The sequence below is a fragment of the Micropterus salmoides genome, unplaced genomic scaffold (genome assembly GCF_014851395.1).
Source record: "Micropterus salmoides isolate LMB-PRFRI ecotype aquatic unplaced genomic scaffold, ASM1485139v1 Ms_hic_scaffold_2299, whole genome shotgun sequence".
Classification (NCBI taxonomy): Eukaryota; Metazoa; Chordata; class Actinopteri; order Centrarchiformes; family Centrarchidae; genus Micropterus; species Micropterus salmoides.
The window spans coordinates 2,356-15,165 of NW_024041483.1; the positions used below are offsets into that span (position 1 = coordinate 2,356).

General features: G+C 40.6%; 2 long non-coding RNA genes across 2 annotated transcripts; one reads left to right on the top strand and one right to left on the bottom strand.

Annotated features, from left to right (window-relative positions):
• Nucleotides 1-4,798: 4,798 nt before the first annotated feature.
• LOC119917876 lies at nucleotides 4,799-5,631 on the bottom strand. Its single transcript, XR_005447350.1, has 2 exons — nucleotides 5,416-5,631; nucleotides 4,799-5,139 (listed from the first exon to the last, which is right to left on the bottom strand). It is a non-coding gene; the product is annotated as an uncharacterized LOC119917876 (long non-coding RNA).
• Nucleotides 5,632-6,266: 635 nt separating this feature from the next.
• On the top strand, nucleotides 6,267-6,950 carry LOC119917877. Its single transcript, XR_005447351.1, has 3 exons — nucleotides 6,267-6,316; nucleotides 6,732-6,827; nucleotides 6,921-6,950. It is a non-coding gene; the product is annotated as an uncharacterized LOC119917877 (long non-coding RNA).
• The last annotated feature ends 5,860 nt before the right edge of the window (nucleotides 6,951-12,810 follow it).

Below are 12,810 nucleotides of genomic sequence, written 5' to 3' on the forward strand. Positions count from 1 at the left end.
AAGTCAAGTGTCTTAGCCACTGCTCCATCACCCCTTCTAACAACAACAGTGAAACCAGATGTGCATGGAAGCTAGCTGCTGAGAAGCTCCAGTGAAGATAAATCAATGTTGTCATCCGCAAAACTAAAGTGAAAAGCTAATTTAATAAAAGCAGTTTACTCCGAGCTCCTCCCACGAGTAAACAGTGTAGTTGTCAGAGTGTAATCCAAACCGACCGCGAGTGTTTATTTGTCCAAAAGCTGCAGCGCTGCTCTCTGCTCTGTCCTCAACTTCTCCAAGTGTAGCAGCTCTCCGCCGGCCAGCGGCATTTCAATCCCCCGCTCTGCCCGGCCCTCTCCACACAACGCTCTGAAGCCATCGGTGATGTCAGGATGATCTCAACGCTGATAGGCTACAGCGACTTAGCGTCAAGCGACTTTCTCGCTCGAGTTGAAAATGTTCAACTCACGCAAAGGCCTTCTCGTTGCCGGCAGCGCCCTCTTCGCACCGCTCGTGGCGTGGTCAGACCCACACAATGCTGAACCAGAACCAAAGACACTATCATAAAATACAGTCTGCATTATCATCTCTAATTCATAATTCTTATCATTTCAAGTTTTAACTTTCAACGTACTCTTTTCTAAGCAAACATCTCATTTCCTCTAGCTCATGTTAACTGTGAATGAAATGTAATCTGCGTTCAATAAAGTAGTAGTCATACATGTGAAACAACAAACCTGGATTTGAACATTTTTCAGTTACCTAGCCAGGTAAAACTCCCAAATTCCAGAGTGAAAACAAATGGCGTGCTTACACAGGCGAGCCAACACTAGACAAAAAGGAATACACACACTTAAATACCCAAGAGAGGTGGAGGAAACGAGACACAGGTGGAAACAAAAATCAACTCAAGGACAGGAAGTGAACTGACAAAGACCCACGAGGAAGGATTTAACAAAAGAAAACAGGAAATCACCAAACTCACAACCAAAACCAGGACATCCAGGGGTTAAAGTAGTTTTCATCAGAATTTGATAAACGCCTGTTTGTCTCATGTCCACATTCTCACCAAAACACTTCCTATTCAGCTCAGTCAGGAGAGACTTAAATGAAAAAGAGGCTTAAAGAGGAATTAAAAGGAAAAGGAACAGGAGAGTTTAAGAAATGTGAGAGGGATGTATGGCCTACCTGGTGGAGGGGCTGTGACCACAGAGGCCAGAACCAGAATGGATGTGAAGGGCTCAGTGGGATCACTGAAGACTGCTTGATCCACCAGCTGCTGGAGCGAGAGAGGGAGGGAGGCCTGGAGCTGGAGTGATGCTGCAGTCTTTTATCTGGTCGGGGTCCTCCAGGAGACAAAAGACAGTTTGAAAGTTTGACAACAACAATGTGATTGGCTCACAGAGGTTGTGGCAAATTCTGATTGGTTTAACTGAAAGAATCAACGCCCTCAATCTAATGACGGAGTTGGAAGCAGAAAAAAGGAAGAGAGGGGGCGGGGGAGAAATAGAGTCAGCATGAACGATGTCTTCCTGATTCAACTTCTGCTGAGTTTCCTTAATCTTAAAAAAAAAGAGCTGCAAAGATAAAATGAGGAACCAGCAGATCTCAGAGCAGTAAAATATCATCTTATCTGTGTTCTTCAGCAGCTGCTACAGTATCACCATATTGCACCATGGACATCAGGAGTCAGATTCTGGTGGGAGAGGAGTTTGACTCTTCACCTGTCTGTTCATGTGTGCTGTCAAACATCACCATGGATCCTGTCTGTTTTCTAATAAACACTATCTGAAGAAAACAAGTTGCATCATTGCAAACATTTATTTTAACTAACAATCTTCACACCTTCAGCTTCCTCTTCTTCTTCTTTTCGCTTGGTGAAACACGTCATTGTCACAAATAGACGGGAATGAACAAAGTGTGAACTCTGATGGCTGCATCTCATGTTGCTGATCAAGAATTTGGGGACCAAAAGTCACTATGAGGAAGTGACATCATCCTAACCACAGGAAGTAGCTGCTGCGTCTCTCTACTAAAGCACTAGTTTAGAAACTCAGACAGTTCTGAGCACGAGAACAAGAGACAGAAGAAGGAGAGACTCAGAGAATCATGATGGTTGAGTTCAAATGGATTTCTTTATTTCTTCCAGCGGTGCTTCAGTTTACAGGTAAGAATACATATATCACATATATAAATGGAAGGCACATTGTAAAAAAAATAACTTGATCAATATTATTAAAGATTCTTTATTAGCTACATTTGATTTAACTAAGAAAACCAAATCTGTTGTTTCTAATGTGGTGAGTTTAGTGAACTCTTGGAAACTAAGGATAAAGAAATAATCGTCACTAACTATGAACATAACAGACATTTTCTCATTTCACTTTATTTTTCATCATTTGCAGCAGCAGCTGGAAAACTTCCCTTCACTGTCAGAGTTGGAGATGACGTCACTTTGCCTTGTGAAAATGTGACAGACGGTCAGCAACAATGTGAAAATACTATATGGATCTTTGTTGGTTCAGGAAGCAGATCAATAGTAAAGCTGGTTGAACTTGGGCAGAGTCACAAAGACACCAAATCTAAATCAGACAGACTGAGAACTGTTCTCTGGTTATAAAGAAGGTCACAGTCGATGATGTTGATCGTTATGACTGCAGACAGTTCATATCGGGACAACAAATTTCAGGCTCTCAGGTTTATCTGTCTGTTATTACCAGTGAGTATTTCCATCATAATGTTTTCAGCTCAAACTGTCTTGTTAGAACAATATACTGAAACATTACAATAATTATGATCACAGTGATGAAGTTAACTTTACTCTTGTTGTCTTTCTCTCACAATATCTCCATCTTCACCAGTGACTGAACGTAAGGACGCTGATAAGGTGACATTAAACTGCTCTGTGTCGACACGTGAACAGTTCTGTAGACACACAGTGAAGTGGCTGTATGAGGGTAAAGATGTGGACAAAGATAACAAAGACATGAAGACATCACAGTCTGTCTGCTCGGCCGCTGTGTCTTTCCCGGATTTTCATTTTAGTAACAAATCAAAGTCTAACTTGACGTGTGAAGTGACAGATGGTGACTCTGGAAAAGTGCAGCTGTTCACCTTCAGCCCTCAGTCCTCAGGTGAGAAAACAGGTGAGAATATGCTGAGCTGGTGTGCGTTTCCCGAACAACCACGTAAGGTAACGTTGAACTATGTTGGTACGATGCATCGTTACACAAACAAACATCTGAAATACGACCGTTTCCCTAAACTGTCATACTTTGAACTAATTAGTTTGAGCCAACGTAGGTCGAACTAACATGTTTCCAGGTGTGTTCGTCTGACTTTTACAGCACGAAACTCAGAAAATGTCATATTCTGCTAAAATATGTCAGTTGTGACCGATATTAAGTGACATTACTATTTAGGCTTTTTATATTATAGTTGTACCGGCAATAACAATTTAAGAACTGTTAGCGATTCCAAGACATTTAGTGAAATAGGTTTAGTATCTTTGTGTCAACACTGTAACACTATTATGAATCCCTTGGCATCTGACATCTAGGTTTTGAGAACAGCTCAGTGCGCTAAGTGTCTGAGCTTACGCATGTTCTCTATTGAGACAGATACGACTCCCGTGAGTTCTCTATTTATCTTTGTTATAAAGGCAACGAAAACTCTCAGGGATTTATTCATTACAGTACTTTCATGGATTTTATGCTGTCCCTTTTTATGTTTGTAATGAAGACTAGAGAACACCCATCTTCCCCAGAGGCCCAGAAACGTATACATGTAGGTAATATTAAAAGTCTTGTCTTTACATTCTCCGTTTTGTCCTTTAACCTTTGTACTGGGTGACTAATATTAAATTAAGTTATTGTGAGCAGACGGGTAATCTGTGAGAAAAACACCTGCTGTTTGTAGATGGTCTACACTGAGATACTTAGTAGCCTACTGAATCAATGCAACCCTACCCATGACCCCACAAACACATTTAAAAGTACTTTTACTAATACATTTATTTTAAAAATTCACCTTAAACATGTTTGCAAAGCAGGATTATCTAACATTCCCTGCTTAAAACACATCACATCCACCTCCTAACACTGCATTTTCTGCTCTCTGTGACGTAGTCACCGTGAACTAAGCTTCTAACCACAGGTCAGGAGCTGTAGTTCCAACTATGCAACTTAACAACAGTTGGTGCGAACGTTCGTCTGAACTATGGTTTCAGGGAACACCTGCGTCGCTTAACGATGGTTCGTACCGTGTAAGTTACCAACTTAGTTACCTCCGTAGTTCCAACTAGGGTTTTAGGAAACAGTTGCGTCGCAACTGCAAAGTTCCAACCAAGGAAGTTGCTACCGCAGTCAGCAACGATGCTTTTGGGCTTTTCGTCTTTAACTAAGTCACTGCAAAGACAAAACAAACCCTTCATCATAGGAAAATACAGAATACAGGAAGCAGAGCCGGCCCTCGGCCTTCGGGGGCCCTATTGAAAATTTAGTTGGAGGCCCCTCTGACTGTCGGGCGTTGTCACTATATATGACACAGAAACATCTCTTGTTTTTAAATAAGACCCGATGAATCTTTCTCATGTTTCTAAACCTGCCATGTTTGTTTAGCACAAACACACCAAAGCAAATTTCTTGAACCTACTTGGCAATAAAGCTGATTCTGCTGAAAATAACTCTATATTATTATATCTACTATGTTTGAAGTCAAACAGGAAACACATGATACCACCAGAGCTACTGAGCTTAATGGCAGTTCAAGAGCCAGTAGACACTGATGAACTTAGTGCTGAATAAAAAGACTCATAAAGTGATTATGACCAAAGCTTAAATCTTTAATAACAGCCAAACAAGAGTTTAAGAGACAAAAACTAGGAAACAGCTGACAGCATCATTTTCTCAACCTGCTTCTTTATGAGTGATCTAAACATGTAATGATAGAAAAGACTTTTACTGTCTGAGTGTCTTTTTGGAAAAGTCTAAATGTCTCTGTCAACCTGTGCTGGTTTTACCGCTCACCACATCAACGTGTAACTGGTCGTTAAGTCCTGATGTCCAGTCAGCTGGATCCACTGGAGCAGCAGAAACTGGAGAGACAGGTGTGCTGGTACCACGATGGTACTGCTCTCCACTTCAGTAGCCACAGGTAGACCTATGAGGAAGATTAACACATAAAATAAGTCATTTCAGTAAGTTGACATGTTCAAACACTGAGTGTTGCTAGAGGTGAATAATTGTTTAGTTATTGTTGATGTAGGCCTAAACTTACCAGCACTGTCAGCTTCTTGCTAATCCTGGTTAGCATGTTAGCAAGCTACAGCGTTAGCACCGTTGATACCAGCGCGGCTAACTGAGGCTAATCTAAGACCTTCAGTGCAGATTATCTAAAAATACAGGCATAGGAAACGGAGCCTGTGGGCTTACGCACCTTTATCTTCTTGCCTCCTCTCTTCTTAGAGGCTCTTCTGATGTCTTTTTACACGTCCAGAAAAATATGATCTTCTCTTGTCAGACATCGAGCCTGACGGACTCAGCGTAACGAGTGATGTTGGTGACGTCTCAGGGTCAGTCAGGGTCAGGAGTCTCAGGTCACAGCTGATTTTCCATAGTATATAACTACATTAAATAACCAATGTGCTTATTGTGGTGCAAATTATAGAGATCTGTCTTTCATGTTAGTTTACCACTAACAAGCAGTGACTGTAGGGGCCCTCTGCTGCCCACGGGGCCCTCTGCTGCCCACGGGGCCCTTCGCCACCGCAAAGGTCGCTTAGTGGCTGGGCCGGCTCTGACAGGAAGTGATCAAGAAAATGATTATTGATTTATTGATTTGGGAAAGTAGTTTTCTCTTTACGTTTTTCACGTGTTGCAGATCCTTTCCTCTCTATGAAGCCAGGTTTGTCTCTAGCGGCCCGTCTCGATGGCCAGGTTCTGATCACTGAGTCTGTACGTGGTTCTCTGTTTTTTGTTGGGTATGTTTGTTGGGTGTGTAGCTTCTGTTTAAGGCCAAATAACACTGAAGTTTGAATGTTTTACTTCCAGACCTTTGCAAATTTTTCTATATATATATATATATAAAACTTCTTTCCATGCATTATTTTTTAGTATACATTGGTTTTATGATGTCAACACCTCTTTCAAGCAGTTTATAGAATAAGCTATTTCTCTCTCTGTCTTCTTCTAAATTCTAAACAACGAATGTCAGATCGACGCTTAGCTGTTGATGGAAATATTCTCTTATTCAGTCAGACGTCTTCACACCTTTTTTATTCTCTTTCCAGGTTTTACAGCTACAACAACAACCAATGATCCTTCAACAAAACCACAAGGTAGTAACTCATCTTTCTCTGGAGTCTCTCTGTCTTCCTGTCAGCCTCTTTCTCTCCACATACTGGATTTCTTTATTTTACTTTTATTATATTCTTTGTCTAATTTTTTGTTTTACATGTTTCTACTTTCTGGCATTTTTATTGCAAAACATAAAATTATCAAAGCATCTTTAATTAAGTCACTTTCTGGAAAGACAAAACCATTCATTGTATAAAACAGTAAATAGGATGTGATATATTGAAATATTGATTATTGATTGTATCTCTCTTCTCTTTTGACGTCTAAAGTATGAACGTGAGAGCAACACTCATAACACGGTTATGGGTGGAGAAATTCTCTTATTCAGTCAGACGTGTTCACACAACATAAAATGATAAAATCACAAATAAAAATGTCTTTTTATTCTCTTTCCAGGTTGGTTGTGGCTCATCATTGTGTTTGTTGCAGTTGCAGCTCTCTTAATAACTGTTGTTATTTTTGTTGCTCTCATCAGATGGAAGAAAACTAAAGGTGAGAGCAACCACAGATATTATAAACAAGAAGTTTTGATGAACCTGGATTTTTATTGTTGAAGCTAAAGTCGACTCTCTTTTGTCTCTTCAGGAAAAAAACCCCAGATGGATGAAAACACTGTGAGTTTTACGGCTGAGTAATCAAATGTTTCTACAGTTATGACAGAGCTGAATCAGCTGCTCTCTGACAGAGTCATCCAAATCTAAACAGCCTTCACAGAGCCAGTGTTTGACCACATGGAAGTAGACTCTGTTTGTTTGTTGTTTTCAGGGACGGAGCTTAAACCCTGCAGTGAGTCCAGAAAGCAGTCAGGACACGGTGAGATCTCACACTACACCCAGGACAAAGTTACACTCACTGTTTTTAGATTTGTTGTTCAAAATGTAGCTCTATGAGACACACAGTGACTCTTGAATCTAAGTTCTTTCTGCAAGAGAAGAAGTGGGGAGTCTGATGATGCAGCTGGACGACACCAGAACAGACCAGAGCACAATCAAGTCCACATGTTACTGAGCAGCCATTATGTTGTCTTCTCTGTGTAGGCTGATCCTGAAGATGGTGTTTCCTACGCCTCCATCAGCTACACCAGGAAGACCAACAGTAAAGGCCGGGTAAGCTGTCTGATTGGTTCTAGTGATGATGGCAGTGAATGAAAACACTTCTCTCATTTAATGTTGTGTAATTTCTGTGTTGTGCTGTTTGTCTCTTTTCCAGGTTCTGGGTAAAGATGGTGATGATGAAGATGATGCAGTGACCTACAGCAGCGTGAAAGCTTCCTCTTCTTCTGCTGGAGCCTCAGCTGATCCCAGCGACCTCTACGCCACCGTCAACAAACCAAACAAATAAGAGACCACAGTGTAGTTACAGCTCATATCATTACAGGTAATTTACACTGAGAACTGATAAATGTTTTATTATTTGAATTATTTTATGATAATATATGGGACATTTAGCTTGATGAACTTGCTGTCAGGCACTTTAATGTGCTAGTGCTGTGTTGTAGTTAAACATGTATTAGTTTTTACTGTTATTTCTGTATCAGCTGTTATTGTTTGATATGCAGTCATTTTAACATCTATATCTCTGTTCAGGTTATTTTTTATGTTCCTGTATGAAAGTAATTAAAGCAAACTAAGAGGAAGTGGGACAACGCTCATCTTGACTGAGTCGCTTCTGAGAGTCAAAATAAACAGGGTTTAACACCTCCACAGCTCTTCACACCTTTAATTTCCTCTTCTTCTATTTAGAAGATGAAACACGTCACTGTCACAAATACAAAGTGTGAAGTTGAGGCTCAGTGTGAATATAAATATAGTTTATTTGTAACTGTCATGCTTCAGAGGAAACTGGCAGTGGTGCGGCACGTGCTGCAGTTTATTTTTCAGTGTTTGATCCACATCCATCAACCTACGAACGCTTTTTCATTTCCCCAGTATCTCCAGACAGAGAACATTTAGGGGAATCACGTTCTTTAGGCTCTTTCAGAGGTGCGTCAAGCAGACTACAGACTCTTTTAATGTTGTTCAGAATTTTTCAAAGTAAAAGCTCAGTTCAACACCAAAAAGCTTATTGTGCTTTTATTTTGTAGACAAAACCCCTAAAGAGGAAGTGATTATGTGAGTAACTGTTGCTGTCATGACTGAGATCTATTTCAGCACCGCTATCAAAGCATTTATTTATTTAAATTTTTTGCCAGATATTATTGCTGGCGGGCAGCTTTGGCGAGGGTCCATAATCACAGAGAGAATGAATGTGTTTCTCTTGTCAGTGTTTGTATAAACTTTATCTAATGTGTGGTTTATAATGGACTGTGGTGCAGAAACAGTGACAGTGTTTCACACTCTCGGCTCACATTCTCCATGTTGTCTGTCAGTGGCCAAGTCACAACAACATCTGGTTTTACTGAATAATTAAGTAAATATAATTTCTTAATCCCCGCGACCCTGTACGCAGGATAAGCAGTTGATGATGGATGGATGGATAATTTCTTTATAAATATACTGAAACCTCATTTCTTGACTGGCCACTCTCTGCTGTCTCATACCGCATTCAGACCAAACGCGAATTTTCACCTCGCAACGCTTTCCTCGCGTGAGTACATTGTGTTCACACAACGCGAGAAGGCGAATTTAACGCGATAACGTGAATAAAAACAACTCGCCATTACTACAGTTGTATGAACCCAAAGTAACATTTTGATGTGATTAAATAGCAATAAACAGATCAAACTGATGCTGAAATAACTACAATATGATGCAGTTTTGTTAAACATATGAACTAACAACACTGGAACCGGATGTGCACTGAAGCTAACTGCTGAGACGCTCGAGTGAAGATGAATCAACGTTATAATCATAAAAACTAAAGTAAAGCTAATTTAATAAAAGCAGTTTACTCCGAGCTCCTCCCTCGAGCAAACGGCGTAGTTGTCAGAGGAAAACCCAGTCCGACCACGGGTGTTTATTTGTCCGAAACCTGGAGCGCTGCTCTCTGCTCCTCTAGCCCAAGTTTAGCAGCTCTCAGCCGGCCTGCAGATTTTCAGTCGCCCGCTCTGCCTGGCCCTCTCCACACATCGCTCTGAAGCTGTCGGTGACGAACGGACAATCTCAACGTTGACAGGCTATCGCGACTCAGCGTCATGCGAATTCCTTCGCGTTGACGGCACCGCTCCCTTCACTCCGCCCGACAGGAAATCGCGGCTCTACGCGTCTTTTCATTCACTTTGTATGTAAACTCACCGCCTCTAACGCTCGCTTCACTTTTGGTCTGAAAGCACCATCAGAAGAGACACTTTGTGTGCTATGTCAGACACCGTAGTATGGAACGCTTAAAGGCTCTCAATACGCCACTTTCCTACCTCGTTTTGTTAAAAAAAACAGCGTAAAAAGCGCCGTTTGAACGTCCAGGACGCCGCTTTTTACGCTGCCAAAAAGCAAAACGCCGTAAAAAGCGCCGTGGAATTATGTAAACAACGACGCATTTTTCGTTGGTCTGGAGGCGGCGAAAAAAACGTCGCTCTATGTGCTCATGTAACGCCGCTTTTTACGGGGCTCAGTGTCCCCAATGACGCGCATCATAACGCGTTACAAGACGCGTAGTGTTAGATGATAATGAGCTCCACCCTGTCTTTTCCAAAGCCAATCAGTTTGAACTGTTATCACCCAATCAGTAAATAACAAGAACAGACCACATTAATCCAACCCAACACAAGGATGAGCTTCCCTACCTTAGCTGATAAAGTGATTCAATACGCTCAATGCTAAAATCGCTGCCTTACAAATAGATTTTTTCTATGGGTCGCAGGTTCGTGCCCCGTTCGCATCTTATTCATTGCGGGAGGTTTTTCTGTTTTCTGTTACAATAGCAATCGGTAAACTGAAGTTATAAGCACACAAACCTTACTGTGTTTTCCTCTATTTTATTAACCTAATAGAACCAATCCAATATTAATGTACCGACTGAGCTTACTATGAGGTGCAACGTCTGCAGGCTTGAGAAAGGAGGATGGTTGGTGTGTGCAACTGACTGTTCAGCAAATGCACAACAAATACAAGCTTTGAATCTGCAGGGCCCTGTTTCAGAAAGCGGGTTTAGTGAAAACTCTGAGTAAATTGACCCCGAGATGAAGGAAACTCTGGGTTTTCGGTTTCAGAGAGCGAGATCAGATTAACTGTAGGTCTGTAACCCCGGCAACTTACGCTGTGAACCTAACCTGCTCGGGAGGAGGTTTACTTCAACTAACGCTGAGTTTCTCTCCGACTCCTCTCCTGCGGAGCTGGAAGCGGTGTGACAAAAGTGACATTTCCTCATTCATACTGTCGATATCAAAGCACATATTGGAACACAGTTACGTCTTTAGAAACATCGAAATCATCTTTTTAAAAAAACCCGTCGTGCTCAACTCTCTTTACAAAATATGAAATCAGCAAGATTTTATTAATGGAACATAGACGTCTAAAACTTCACACTCAGACACATTTTAAATTGCAAAAAATCATTAATAGGTATAGGCCTACTGAGTCGGACTGTGGCTTTACAATCACAGGTCCATGAAGAGCCTAAAATGTGTCTAATCTGTTCGATTAATATTTTCATCTTACGTTATTGTCACTGGCATTTAGTCCCGTCAGGTTCCAGCTGAATAAACAGGCCTGTAGCTGTTTAAAATGAATGAACAGGCTGGAGGAGAATTCGAGCACTTTATTATTCATTAAGGAAATTCCAGTCTGCTAAATGATGAATCAGCAACGCTGTATAAAATGTAATATTGTTAACGTATCAATCATGCGTTTTATAGCCAATCATGGTCCACGTTGGCACGCACTCATTTTTCTAGCTCCACCCGATTAAAATAGAGGCTCTGCCTTTATTTTTCCCCGTTGCCATGGTGAATTGTAGTATCGGAGCTCCATTGATGGATTTTTTCCATCCCCACGCACGCGCTTCCATCAGGCTCAACATACTCTTTTGAACTGAGACACAGCTTATTCTGATCGGCCTTTCTGAAATGTAAAACTCAGAGTTTGACAGCTCAGAGTTCGTCAACCCAGAGTTCAGGTTTACAACTCAGTTTGTTGAACCCGCTTTCTGAAACAGGGCCCAGGTCTTGGCAACACAGCAGAACGGGCGATCAGACCAAGGAAGCAGAAAAGCAAGTGTGTTCCTACATGATGCATATATCTGACATCTCACATATGAACACAGTTGACTCACCAGCTCTTCAAATCAATTAACAGTTGCTGCATCTACACTTAATGAACCAGCAAGGATTCATTTTAGAATGGTTAGGCCTTTTTAAATGTAGTTTTCCTAAACTGGTCACTAAGTGTCTGGGCTTGTTCTGAAAAAGTCCTCCATCTTTAGAAAGGTGATTTCAGTAGCCAACATATCTTTAAACATTCTCTAAAAACTGGTAAAAATAAACCTCCTTGAGTTTTAATTGAGAAATTAATTAACAGAAAACCACCAAAATGATTTCAAAGAATAAACACAGCGTTTCACTTCCTTTAACTGTTTAATTAACTGTTAAAATGTTCTTCTGTTGACCTTTTTCATCAAGTTTATCATTTCAAGCCTGAAATATTTAATTTCATGTGTAATGAATCTAGAATATATAAAAGTTTCACCTTTTGAAAAAAATGTAAAAATAAATGAAATTTCCACTATATTATAATTTTATGAGATGCACCTGTAGATTACTTGACATTTTAGGTGCAACTTTTGAACCTGCAGCAGTTCACAACTCCATCCTTGATTAGGAGAGTGCCCTTCTTTATTTTTGTAACACAGCAGATGGAAATGAGCACAGACTCACATTTCTTTTAGCCAAATTTTCAAATATGTGCTTAAAATTATGAAAGTGGATGGAGACCCAGCTGTGGTAGGGCTGCGTCTTTCCACGGGACAGGAAGTCCCAATGTCATGAATATTACTGAAAAGATAATCAGATATGCTCTTCGAAAGTTGTACCACACCAGGTTTCAAGGTACATCATGTAGGAACACACCTGCCTCCAGTGGTCTGATCGTCTGTGCTGCTGCATCCAAACCAAGAATGTCCTGAAGGAAGTAATTTCTCTAGAAATTAAAATGTACAAGAATGCATGTGTACTGTAGCCAAATCCTTAAAACGTCTAATTTATTGGTAGTTTGTGAGTGCCACCTAGTGGAGGTCTTGCATTATATTTGGATTGTGCTGAATTAGTTCTAATTTGTTAATAAAAGTAGGGGGAAACACAGACGTTATTTACTTAAAATGTAGCTACAACACAGCGTTTCATTTTGCAAAATGAAAGTCCTTGGTTTTAATTTTTGGAGGTTAGTATACTCATTTTACCAGGAGCGAGTTAGGACCTTCCACAAATGATAACCTGTTCAATGGGTCATTGTCTACCGTCAATATTTCCAAACAGTGAGATTGTCTAACAAATTTGTAAAGGGCATAGTGGCAAGGCAAGTTTATTTATAAAGCACAATGCATA